This window comes from Canis lupus, chromosome 25, assembly GCF_003254725.2.
Source record: "Canis lupus dingo isolate Sandy chromosome 25, ASM325472v2, whole genome shotgun sequence".
Lineage (NCBI taxonomy): Eukaryota > Metazoa > Chordata > Mammalia > Carnivora > Canidae > Canis > Canis lupus.
The window spans coordinates 26,514,467-26,527,044 of NC_064267.1; the positions used below are offsets into that span (position 1 = coordinate 26,514,467).

Genomic DNA, 12,578 nt, shown 5'->3' on the forward strand with positions numbered 1-12,578 from the left:
TCTAAAATTTACATGAGGGACGCCTGGGTGGCTCAGAGCATCCATCTTTGGGTCAGGTCATTTATCCCGGTCCTGGGACCAAGTCCTGCATCAGGATCCCTGCAGGGAACCTGCTTCTCCCTCTGCCTATGTCTCTGCCTCTCTCTGGGTCCCTCATGAATAAGTAAATAAAATCTCTAAAAATAAGTACATGGAATTGTAAAGTGCCAAAATACACTTGGAAAGAAGTACAAAGAGGCCCTCGCTATGTGATTTCAAGGCATTGTGCAGGGACATTAAATAAGACGGTGTAGTATCAGTGTAAGGACAGACATACAGATTAACGGATGGAAGGCAGAGTACAGAAACAGACCCCCTCCATGTATATGTTTAATTGATTTTCAACAACTTGCCAACTCAGTGGGGGAAAGTATAACCTTCTCAATAAATTGTGCTAAAGAACTGGACACTCATTATTCATAGAGAAAAACAGTGAACCCTAGGCTTCACCACATATATAAAAATTAACTTGAAGTGAATCATAGACCTAATATAAACACTAAAATCGTAACACTTCTGAAAGAAAACATAGAAGAAAATATTTATGACCTTCGGGGAAGCCAAAATATTTTAGAAAAACACCACCAGATGCACAAACCAAGAAAAAAAAAAACTAGCTGGACTTCATCAAAATTTAAAACTTTTGCTCTTTGGGCAGCCCTGGTGGCTCATTTAGCGCTCCCTTCAGCCCAGGGCGTGATCCTGGAGACCCAGGATTGGGTCCTGCGTCGGGCTCCCTGCATGGAGCCTGCTTCTCCCTCTGCCTGTGTCTCTGCCTGTCTCTCTCTCTCTCTCTCTCTCTCTCTCTCTTATGAATAAATAAATAATATCTTTAAAAAAAAACTTTTGCTCTTTGAAAGATATTATAAACCACAGACTGGGAGAAAATATTCTTAATATATGTGTCTGATAAAGAACTGGTATCCAGAAACTATAAAGACCTCTTACAATTCAATAATAAAAATACAACCTAGGGGTGCCTGGGTGGCTCAGTCAGTTAAGCATCTGCCTTCGGCTCAGGGCATGATCCCAGGGTCCTCCGATGGAGCCCCATATCAGGCTCACTGATCAGTGGGAAACCTGCTTCTCCCTCTCCCTCTCCTGCTCCCCCTGCTTGTGCTCTCTCTATAAATATCAAATAAATAAATACAATTTTATTATTTTTTAATAAACACAATTTTAAAAAAGAAAAAAGGCAACCTAATTTTTTCAATGGGCAAAAAAAATCAAACATACTCTTTTTTTTATCTTTAAACAAATTTTTATTACACAAAGGTTGTCACATAATTGGATATTTTTCTACTTTGTACACAATTATTCTTACTCTCTACAGAAAGGCTGCTTCTTAACTTTTCATCTGGTGATAGCAAACACTAAAATCCTGATTTTAGGGATCCCTGGGTGGCGCAGCGGTTTGGCGTCTGCCTTTGGCCCAGGGCGCGATCCTGGAGACCCGGGATCGAATCCCACGTCGGGCTCCTGGTGCCTGGAGCCTGCTTCTCCCTCTGCCTATGTCTCTGCCTCTCTCTCTCTCTCTGTGTGACTATCATAAATAAATAAAACATTAAAAAAATAAATAAAATAAAATCCTGATTTTAACAGAATAGTAGTAAAAATGCGATTTAAATTGAAAGCAGTACATTGGTGCATGGCTCTTGTACTCAGTTATCAGGAACGTACAAATATCTTTTTATTCAAAAATACAAAATAAATTCTCTGTAGGCATGGACAATGACAGCAGTAAACCATTATATGTTGTCAACTGAAACAGTAACTGGTGGTTATAGCGATTTTCTTAAATACCAGCCAGCGTTTTCTTTAGTCATTTCCTTCAACTGACTTCTCTGAAGTTATGGTTGAGGAGCACAGCCTTGAGCTTCTTCTCAATTCATTAAGAATGGTAAAGCCCTATTCTAGGAATCAGAACATGCCGCCTCCCATACCACCTCCCATTCCACCCATTCCACCCATTCCCGGGTCCTTCTCTTATTTAGGAATTTCGGCGACTACACCTCCTGCTGTAGTTAACAGAGAGGCCACTCCAGCAACATCCAATAAAGCAGTTCTTACAACCTTAGTTGGATCAATGATTCCTTTTTCCACTATATTCACAAAATCTCCAAGCATAGCATTGTAACCAACTTTGGAAGAACTCTGCATGATTTTCTCAACTATCAGTGATCCTTCAATACCTGCATTCTTAGCAATGGTCATTGCAGGAATTTTGAGTGTTCTCTTAATAATTTCAATACCAATTCTCTGATGGTCATTAGCTGGAGTTATTGAAATCAAGGCTGGAATGCACCAAAGCAGGACATCCGCCTTCTAGAACAAACAATGCCTTTTGCAAGAGCAGCTCCTGTGGCATTGAGGGCATCTCTAACTCTGTCTTTCTTTTCATTCACTTCAACATCATTTGTCCCATCAACCTTCAATACAGCTACTCCATCTGAGAGTTTTGCAAGACGTTCATTCAGCTTTTCCTTTTTCATATTCACTAGTTGTGATATCTAACTGTTCAATGATTTCTTGAATACATTTTTCGATTTGAGCCTTGTCACCTCTTCCTTTTAAAAGCATGGCTTCATCTTTGGTCACAATGACCTCTCCAACTTTTCTTAAGTCGTGAACATCTTCGAGATTTAGAGTCAATCCTTCTTCCCCAAACACTGCACCACCAGTAGCAATAGCCGTGTCTTTAACTTGGTTCTTTCTATTGTCACGAAAATCTGGAGCTTTGACTGCCACAACCTGAAGACCAAATTTTAGCCTTTTTAAAACGAGTGTACTCAGAGTTTCTCCATCAACATCTTCAGCAATTATGATCAAGGACTTATGGTGAGCATTGGCAATTTCAAGAGCAGGTACAAAGAACTGGACACTAGGAATTTTCTTTTCACTCAATAGAACATAGGCATTTTGGAATTCACATTTCTGACCTCTCGATGTATTAATAAAGTATAGAGAAATATAACCTCGATCAAACTTCATGTCTTCAATAATTTCTAATTCAGTGTTTTTCCATTCTTTACTGTGATGACACCCTTTCTTCCAACCTTTTCCATTGCATCAGAAATGATGTTGCCAATTTCTTTGTCTCCATTTGCAGAAATCAGAGCAACCTGAGCAATTTTCTTCAGGGCTTGTCACGGGTTTAGACTGCTTCTTAAGTTCGGCGATTACAGCATCAACAGCTAACATCACACCTCTCCTGATTTCTCCACAGGATTAGCACCTTTGCTAATCTTCTCAAAGCCTTCCTTGGCAATAGAGTGTGCTGAGACAGTAGCAGTAGTGGTGCCACCCCCAACCTCTACATTGGTGTTATTGGCCACAATTTGAACAAGTTTAGTGCTAATATTTTTATATTTGTCTTTTAAGTCAATTGACTTTGTTACAGTCACACCTTCTTTTGTTACTTTGGGACCTCCCCAACTCTGTTCAATAATCACTGTTCTTCCTTTTGGCCCCATAGTAACGGCTACAGCATTGGCTAAAAGGTCTACACCTTGAAGCATTAAGGCTTGGGCATCTGCACCAAATTTTACATCTTTGGCATAGGCCTGAGTGAGATGAGGAGCCAGTACTCTGGCCACTGGCAAAGGACTGTGGGTAATTGAAGCATTTCTTTGGGACCGTGGCAGAATGTGCTGGCAGTGAGGCAGGCCATTGGAGGCGAGTGAGGCCAAACCAACCCTTCACAGAGAAAGATACACAAATGGCCCATAAGCACATGAAAAGATGTTCAACATCATTAGCCATCACGGAAATTACAAGGAAAAACAATGGTATACCATTGCACACCCATGGGAGTGACTGAAATTAAAAAGACCAATACTAAGACAATACCAAGTATTAGTGATGTGGAACAAATTCTCATACACTGCAGGTGGAACTGTAAATGGTACAGCCAACATTTTGGGAATCTCTTACATGGTTGAACATATACTTACCTCACTACCCAGCAATTCTACTCCTAGAGATATGCCCAAGAGATATGAAAACAGGTGTTGACACAAAGACTCATTCATACATGAATGCTCATAGCATCTTTATTCATAATAGTAAAAAAAAAAAAAAAGATAGAAACTATGTAAAATGTCCTTTAGTAAATGAATGGATAAAAAATGGTGGTGGGCATTCAGATGGCTTAATCGGTTAAGCATCCAACTCTTGGTTTTGGATCAGGTTATGATCTCAGGATCATGAGATCAAGTGCCACATCAGGCTCTGTGCTGGGCATGGATCCTGCTTGAGATTCTCTATCTCCCTCTCCCTCTCCTCCTCTACCCTCTGCTGGAACGTGGGCTCTTTATCTCTTTTTAAAAAATAATGTGGTATATAATAGAATACTACTTAGCAATAAAAGAAATATGCTAAACCGTAGCATAAATGAATCTCAAAAACACGATGCTGATGGGATGCCTGGGTGGCTCAGTGGTTAAGCATCTGCCATTGGCTTAGGGCGTGATCCTGAAGTTCTGGGATTGAGTCCCACATCGGGCTTCCTGCATGGAGCCTGCCTCTCTCTCTGTGTCTCTCGTGAATAAATAAATAAAATCTTTTAAAAAACCAACAACACAAAACACTATGCTGAGCAAAAGAAGCAAAACACAAAAGAGTACATGCTGTATAATTTCATTTACAAGACAAATTCAATTTATGGTGACAGAAAGCAGATCAGTGGTTACCTGGGGCAGAGGCAGGGATTAACTGTGGATGAGATGTGGGGTACTTTGGGGGTAATAGGAATATCCTGTATCTTGGATGTAGTTGTATGAATGTATAAATTTGTTCAACTTCATCGAAATGGGGTGTGGTTGCATAATAAATTATACCTCAGTAAATTATAACTCAATAAAGTTAATTCAAAATAGAAAACAAATCCCTAAGCAGTCTGGGGGGGAAAGAGGTTTAATTTTTTTCTTTATTTTTTTATTCATGAGAGATACACAGAGAGAGAGAGAGGCATAGACATTGGCAGAGGGAGAAGTAGGCTCCCTGCGGGGAGCAGGATGCCAGACTCAGTCCCAGGACCTGGATCACAACCTGAGCCAAAGACAGATGCTCAACCACTGAGCCACCCAAGTGCCCCAAAAAGGAGGTTTTAAAAACACTAGTAAGTAACATATGAAAAGGAAAACCACCACTTTATGGAGTCCTAGAGGCAGAGGCTAGAAGAAAGGAGATGTAAAGCAAGTGAGATTCTCTGAAATCCTCTCCCCCGCCTTGGTCTCAGGTATAGCTGAGGGCACAAGGGACAGGACCCTGTCTGCGGTCATCTGTGGGCTCTGCTGACCTTTCCTCTGTACCACTGTTGGCGGTGTCTGCACACAGTTACAATCACCGTCACCATGGGTCTTTCATAGCCACGTTGGGTCTGATGGTCTGCAGCCAGACGCCTTCACATGCACTTCTTATTCGATCCTCTCATCTACTCTTGCTCAGATACCGTCACCTCCATTACTACAGAAAAGGAGACGGAGGCTCCGAGAACTTAGTGACTTTCCCGGGGTCACACTAACAGCAACAGACCCCAGGTTCAAGTCCAAAGTGCCAAGGAACTTTGTTTTCCAAATTCTCTCACATCCCCTATCATTTTGTCCTTGGGAAAAATAACTTGGGTTGTCACGTAATTACAATCACCAGGAGGGATAACATGTCAATCAACAGACCGATAACAGATCTAAGAGGTACAGCTGTGATGTGACATTCGCTTTCTCGCTCATGTATTTCCTGCCACGTGTATTTCTCAAAGAAGGGAGTGACGGTAACTGCTCGTGGTGTTTAACTAGGCTTTACTTAGTATTTCAGTTCAACGAATCTTCTGCGGGTGAGGCATCGTTGGAAGCTGGGCATTCAGCAAGGAGTAAAACACGGTCTTTGCCTTCCAGAAGCTCAAAAGTCAGCCCCGGACCCTCCTGACCAGCGTAGGCCTGTTTTCTCCCATGTGTGGTCCTAACACCGACTATTACTTCCTCCCGAAATCCCAAGAGCTCACTGCCAGTGACTAACAGAGTGGAGAAGAGAAGGGTCCACGTCCAGATTTCCTGTTTTCCAAGAAGTACCATGGTGTTTTCCAAATCCGAATGGAGGCAGGATCTACAAGCACAGAGCAGTGGTGGCCACAAAACGAAAGAGTCATTTAAATCAGAATCCAGAACACAGTGCTGTTCTGTACTGGGCTCTAAGCCTCAAGCCTGACATCCTCAAGCTACTTAAGAATTGCTGATGTTACATTTGGGGTCGTGTGTTAACAACACTGCCAAATCTGAGACACCAAGGAAACAGTCCCCGAGTCTCCTTACATCTTCCCCTACAAATTTTCAAGGCACATCTTTTACATATCATCACATATACCTCGAATCGCAAACATCCCTCTCAGAAAGGAGGTGGCGTAGAGAGAGACACTCTTGTGATAAGCACCATTCCCTTTATTTCTGCCCAGGCTTTTGAAGGCAAGGGAAGGAACGTACAGGCTGTTATTCCTATTTTCCAGGATGAGAAGCTCAGACACGGAGAGGTAGTAACAGGACAGAATGGACACCCCCTGGTTTTGTGGGTCTCAGTCCTTTTTAGAGATTTTCTTTTATAGGATTTTATTTATTTATTCATGAGAGACAGAGAGAGAGAGAGACATAGGCAGAGGGAGAAGTAGGCTCCACACAGGGAGCCTGATGTGGGACTCGATCCTGGGACTCCAGGATCACACCCTGGGCCAAAGGCAGATGTTCAACCGCTGAGCCACCCAGGCATCCCCCTTTTTAAAGTTTTGACATATTCATCTTTCATTCTCTAGTGCTACATCATGCACATTTATTTGAAAAATTAAAGTGAACTACACCTAACTTTTATTACATAATTATATGCAAAATTAATTACTTTTGATGCATTTTCTTTACGTGAAACACATGTGGAGCAGAAAGCGTGACACAAACCTGATTTTTGGCTTCCTCAGATACACATGGTCCCTACACAAGTGGCCCCTTGTTCATGACACACAAAATAACTTTTGCCTGTCTTCTTAAAACAAATTTAGCAAACACCAATCCATTAAACGCTTTCTCCAGTTGCGTCCATCTGGTCGACAGTGAATGGCGCCCCCTGGTGGCAGAGACTTGTATAACCTTCAAAAGCCAAATTTTCTATTTTTAAAAAGTCACTCTGTATTTGATTATGTCTTCTGCTTTGGTGTAAGGTCCATGAAAAACAGAATCTTTATCTTCTTAGCTCCCTGAATATCCCTCACAGTTAAAACAAACAGCATCTGGCACATAGTAGATCTCCTGTAAATATTTGTTGAATGAAACAAAGGAAGTTCTCCTGCCCACACCAGGTCTTTCATATGCTTTTGCTCCAATTCATGTACAGTGTGTAGCTGAAGCCTCTCTCCCAACTTATCAATTAAAACTCAGCCCCAGTCTCTCAATGAAATGAGCTTCCCGTGCAGCTGCATCTGAAAATATTTAACAGCGAGAATGATCATGTAAATCATATGCAAATTAGATCAGCAGATATACTTTTCTATTTTATATCTAAATAAACTGAATTATGTGGATACCGTAAACCACAATGGCTTATCAAGAAATGTAAATTACTATAAAAATAAATCATCAAATCGTTTCAGTTGTTCCTAAATCATGTGTTCCTTTTTAGAAGTCTTTGCAGTAGTTTCTTTTTTTTTTTTTTTTTTTCTTATGGCTACCTGCCAGATGATACCCTTGCCTGAACCATAATTCAACTTAGGGAATCACAGGAAACTATTTATGTATTTATTTATTTATTCATTTATTTGAGAGAGACAGCATGAGTGGGAAAGAGTGAGTGTGAAAGGAAGAGAGCACAAGCAAGGGGGAGGGGTAAAGGGAGGAGAGACTCCCCACTGAGTGGGGAGCTGATGCAGGACTCAATCCCTGGACCCCCGATCATGATCTGAGCTGAAGGCAGACCTTGAACCGGCTGAACCATCCAGGGACCCCATATGAAACTCTTTCAACAACTTCCACATTAGGTTGATATTTGGTGGTGGTTTTCTGTCTTAATCAGTCCATTTCTCTTAGCATCAACAATTTAGTTTTAGTTTTTGGTGCTGAGTCTTCTCTCAACTTCTACTGAATTAATGGGAATTTCACCAAAGAATTTCTTAGCTCTTAAAATACTATTTAATATTCCTACTTATTCAATATTTCTTAAACAATCAATATTTCTTTTACCAACTAGGTCATAAAAATGTTTAGTGAAACATCATATTCAAGAATTGGTTTAATTTTATTAACTTACATTCATCAGCAATTCACAGAGCTTTGTGAACATTGGTCACAGTTTTTATGAATTTTGTCATCAAAAATCCATTTACATATAATTTTTTTTACTTGGCCCTTCTTTGATGAGGGACAGGGCCTCCCTGCAGAGGTCAGTTTTCGGCTTGCCCTACCTAGTCTTTAAAAAGAACTGGCCTGGTATGAAGACAACTGTACCGCCCCAGGGATCCATGGCTAGCTGCTATCTCTGGAGTAGGGTCGGCGCTACAGAGAGAATAGGCAAGAATTTGCCTATGGCACAAAATTTTAGGAGGCTATCCAAACCCCAGTAACCAAGATGACTGGTATTTTAATGCAATATTGTCAAAGGTCAAAATGCCCCAAACCCATGATAAACAAAATGTCAAAAATTTTAAGTAAACACAAGATTGGATAGGGCTGAGATTGGGCTAAAGTGAGTAAAGTGAGTGATGCAAGTCCAGATAGGATCCTGTGTCCGTTGGATTTTGATAATTCGTTCATATGGGGGGTTTTTTGCATTAATTTGGATTTTTTATTGCATTGATGATTTCTCAGCTATGACATCAAAAACTCACAAACAACAAATGAAAAATAGATAAATTAGAACTCCTCAAAATTGAAAACGTTTGTGCTTCCAAGTACACTATTAAAGACATGCAGAATGGGAGAAAATACTTACACATTACATACCTGATAAGTAATTAATACCCATAACATATAAAGAGCTCCTAAAACTCAACAATATATAACCCAATTTTAAAAAAACAAGCAAAAGGGGATCCCTGGGTGGCTCTGCAGTTTGGTGCCTGGCTTCAGCCCAGGGCCTGATCCTGGAGACCTGGGGTCGAGTCCCACGTCGGGCTCCCTGCATGGAGCCTGCTTCTCCCTCTGCCTCTCTCTCTCTCTCTCTCTTTCTGTGTCTCTCATGAATAAATGAATAAAATCTTAAAAAAAAAAAAAAAAAACAAGCAAAAGACTTGCATAGACTTTTCTCCAAAGAAGCTATATAAATGGCCCAATAAACACATGAAAAGATACTCAGCATCACTAATCATGGAAATGCAAATCAAAATGACAATAAAATACCACCTCACATCCATTGATTGGGATGACTATTATAAATAAAGATATTTTTTTAAAAATTCAAGTTTTGGAGAGGTAGAGAAATTAGAACTCATGCATTGCTGATGGGAACTTAACATGGTGCAGCTGCTGTGGAAAACAGTATAGAGGTTCGTTAAAAAAATTAAAAATAGTGGGCAGTCCAGGTGGCTCAGTGGTTTAGCACCGCCTTCAGCCCAGGGCCTGATCCTGGAGTCCCGAGATCAAGTTCCGTGTCGGGCTCCCTGCATGGAGCCTGCTTCTCCCTCTGCCTGTGTCTCTGCCTCTCTCTGTCTCTCTGTCTCTCTCTCTCTCTCGGTGTCTCTCATGAACAAATAAATAAAATCTTTAAAAAATTAAAAATAGAAATATTTAATTCCGCTTCTGGGTCAATAGCCAAAAGAACTGAAAGTAGGAACTCAAACAGATGATTTGTATGCACATGTTCATAGCAGCATTATTCACCATAGCCAAAAGGTGGAAGCAACCCAAGTATCTGCTGACAAATGTAGATACACAAAATGTGGACAATGGAATATTATTCAGCCTTAAATAGGAAGGACATTCTGACATAGGCTACAACATGAATGAACCTTAAGGACATTATACTAAGTTAAATAAGCGAGTCACAAAAGTGAAAATACTTTAATTCCACTTAGGTTCCTAGAATCATTAAATTCATAAAGACATAAATTAGAATGGTGGTTTCCAGGGGCTAGGAGGAAGAGGAAGTGGGGTATTCATGTTTCATACGGCAGAGTTTCAGTTTGGGAAGATGATAATGTTCTGCAGATGGATGCTGGTGATGGTTGCAAAAGAATGTGAAATGTACTTAAAGCCACTGAACTATACACTTAATATTGGTTAAAGTGATAAATTTTACATGACGTATGTTTTAGCATAATTCCCTAAATACTGCATTAAAATATTATTTGTTTTGATTACTGGGGTCTTTTTACTTCTCAAATTCTGCACCTGAGAAGAGTACTTCATTTGCCTAACCCTTCTCGGGTCTGCTCTGGAACATTTGTCAGACAAATGTAAACAATTTTCTGGTTTTCTTATTAGTAGAATTATGCTTCTCCCCTACATGAGCATGGCCATGAGTGGTTGTGGGTAACCTTCTACTCCTGAATCTGGCCGCTGGGAGGTAAGGACCTGGTTTGGGGTGGGGGTGGGGAGGCAGAGTGTGGCTGACAGTGGATTTGGAATGCGGAGTCATGGACCAGCTATGGAAAAGTCTTTGAGAAAAGATATAAGGAACCAAGGAGAGAGTGGGCTTGTGGGAAGTGGCCCATTTTACAAATGGCTGCAGGAAAGAAATCTTCAAAGAGAAAGCATGCTTGCCACATAGTGTGGTCAAGACTTGCTCTCAAATGTGGGACACATAGGTGCCTCAGTGGTTGAGCATCTGCCTTCAGCTCAGGACATGATTCCGGGATCCTGGGATTGAGTCCTGCATTGGGTTCCCTGCGAGGAGCCTGCTTCTCCCTCTGCCTATGTCTGTGTCTCTCATGAATAAATAAAAACCTTAAAAGCAAAAGACTTACTGTCAACTGCAATCTGCTCCAAGGGGACTGGGAAGGGTGCTGGAGGGTACCTAGGATTGAAGGAAGAACTCAGGAACAGGGCCTTGAGGATAGGAAAGCCCTTAGAGCTTCCAGGCCTGTCCCTGTCCATCCATCTCTTACCTCTGTCCACTTGGCTCAGTTCTGAAGACAGCTTCTCTTCCCACATCTAGGAAAGGGGCCTCCACCACCCCAATTCACAGTACTGCAGCTTAGCAAGTCTGGCAAACAAAGAACATCTTCCTTCCATGATCCACTTACCAATTCCAAGAAAGGAATTACCAGTTTGCTCAGGCTGCCTTAAAAAAGCACTCTAATCCAAGGGCCTTAATAACAGAAATGTATTTTCTCACAGCTCTAGAAGCCACAAGTCCAAGATTAAGGTTGGTTCCTCCTAAGGGCTATGAGGGAGGTGTCTCTTTCAGGGCCCTCTCCTTGGTTGGTAGATGGTCGTCTTCTCCCTTTGCCTTCACATTGTCTTCCTTCTCTATATGTCTATCTCTGTCCAGTTCTCCCTTTCTTAGAAGGATATCACTCATATTGGATTAGGTAAGGTCTACCTTCATGACTGTGTTCTAATATGATTATCTAAAGACTCTATCTCCAAATCAGGTCACATTCTGAGGTACATTAGAACTTCAACATATACATTTTTAGGGGAGACACAATTCAACTCATAACAGAAATCACTGGACACCACCTTTGCCAAGGAGACTGGACACTGTGGTTGATCACACAGCATCCCTATGGTGGGTGGGGGGAGGTAGGGGAATACTAGAAGAATGCTCCCTCCTTCCCTCAAAGCAGGAACATTGTGAAGACAATAAAAAGACTGGCCAGTACATTCAACAGTAAAGCTTACTGAGCAAATCTTCCCATTACATTGAGTGAAGAAAATTTTATGCTTTGATATCTATGGTGCACTGTGAAATAAAATGCACATAAATTATAAAGAGCTTGTTTAGTCCATCATGTGTGAATTCACAGCCACATTCTCCCAGCTCACCATTGTGAGCAAAAGGGAGTGCAGCCCTGAGGTGGAAACCACATTTCAAATTTCCTCATTTTCACTTATTCACAGAATGGTATTTTTAGGCCTTGAGCTTGTGCACTAGTATTAATTTTAATGTAACTAAAAGAATACCTGGACAAAGTAGTTACTAGAAAAAACACTGGTCTGAGGGTAGGAGGCCTGTCTGGAGGCCTAGTTCCAGTGTTTCTTTCTCCAGAACCCAGGTTTTTCATGTATAACATGAATCTTACACTGGTCAAGAAGTATCTCTAAGATACTGTTGGGTAAAAAAAGCAAGGTGCAGGGCATCTGGGTGGCTTGGCTGGTTAAGCGTCCCCCTCTTAATTTCAGTTCAGGTCATGCTCTCAGGGTTGTGAGATCCAGCCCCATGGTGGGTTTTGGGCTCAGCGGGGAATCTGCTTGAGATTTTCTCTCTTCTCTCTCTGCCCCTCCCCCCACCACACCCCCCTAGGCATGAGCACTCTCTCTCTCAGTAAATAAATCTAAAAAAAAAAAAAAAAAAAAAAGCAAGGTGCATATGTACCGAAAGAATTAAAAGTAGGGACTCAACCAGAC

At 41.2% G+C, this 12,578-nt stretch overlaps 1 pseudogene; it reads right to left on the minus strand.

The window, feature by feature from the left end:
- Positions 1-1,886: 1,886 nt before the first annotated feature.
- Positions 1,887-3,664, minus strand: LOC112670123 (60 kDa heat shock protein, mitochondrial-like; annotated as a pseudogene).
- Positions 3,665-12,578: the final 8,914 nt, after the last annotated feature.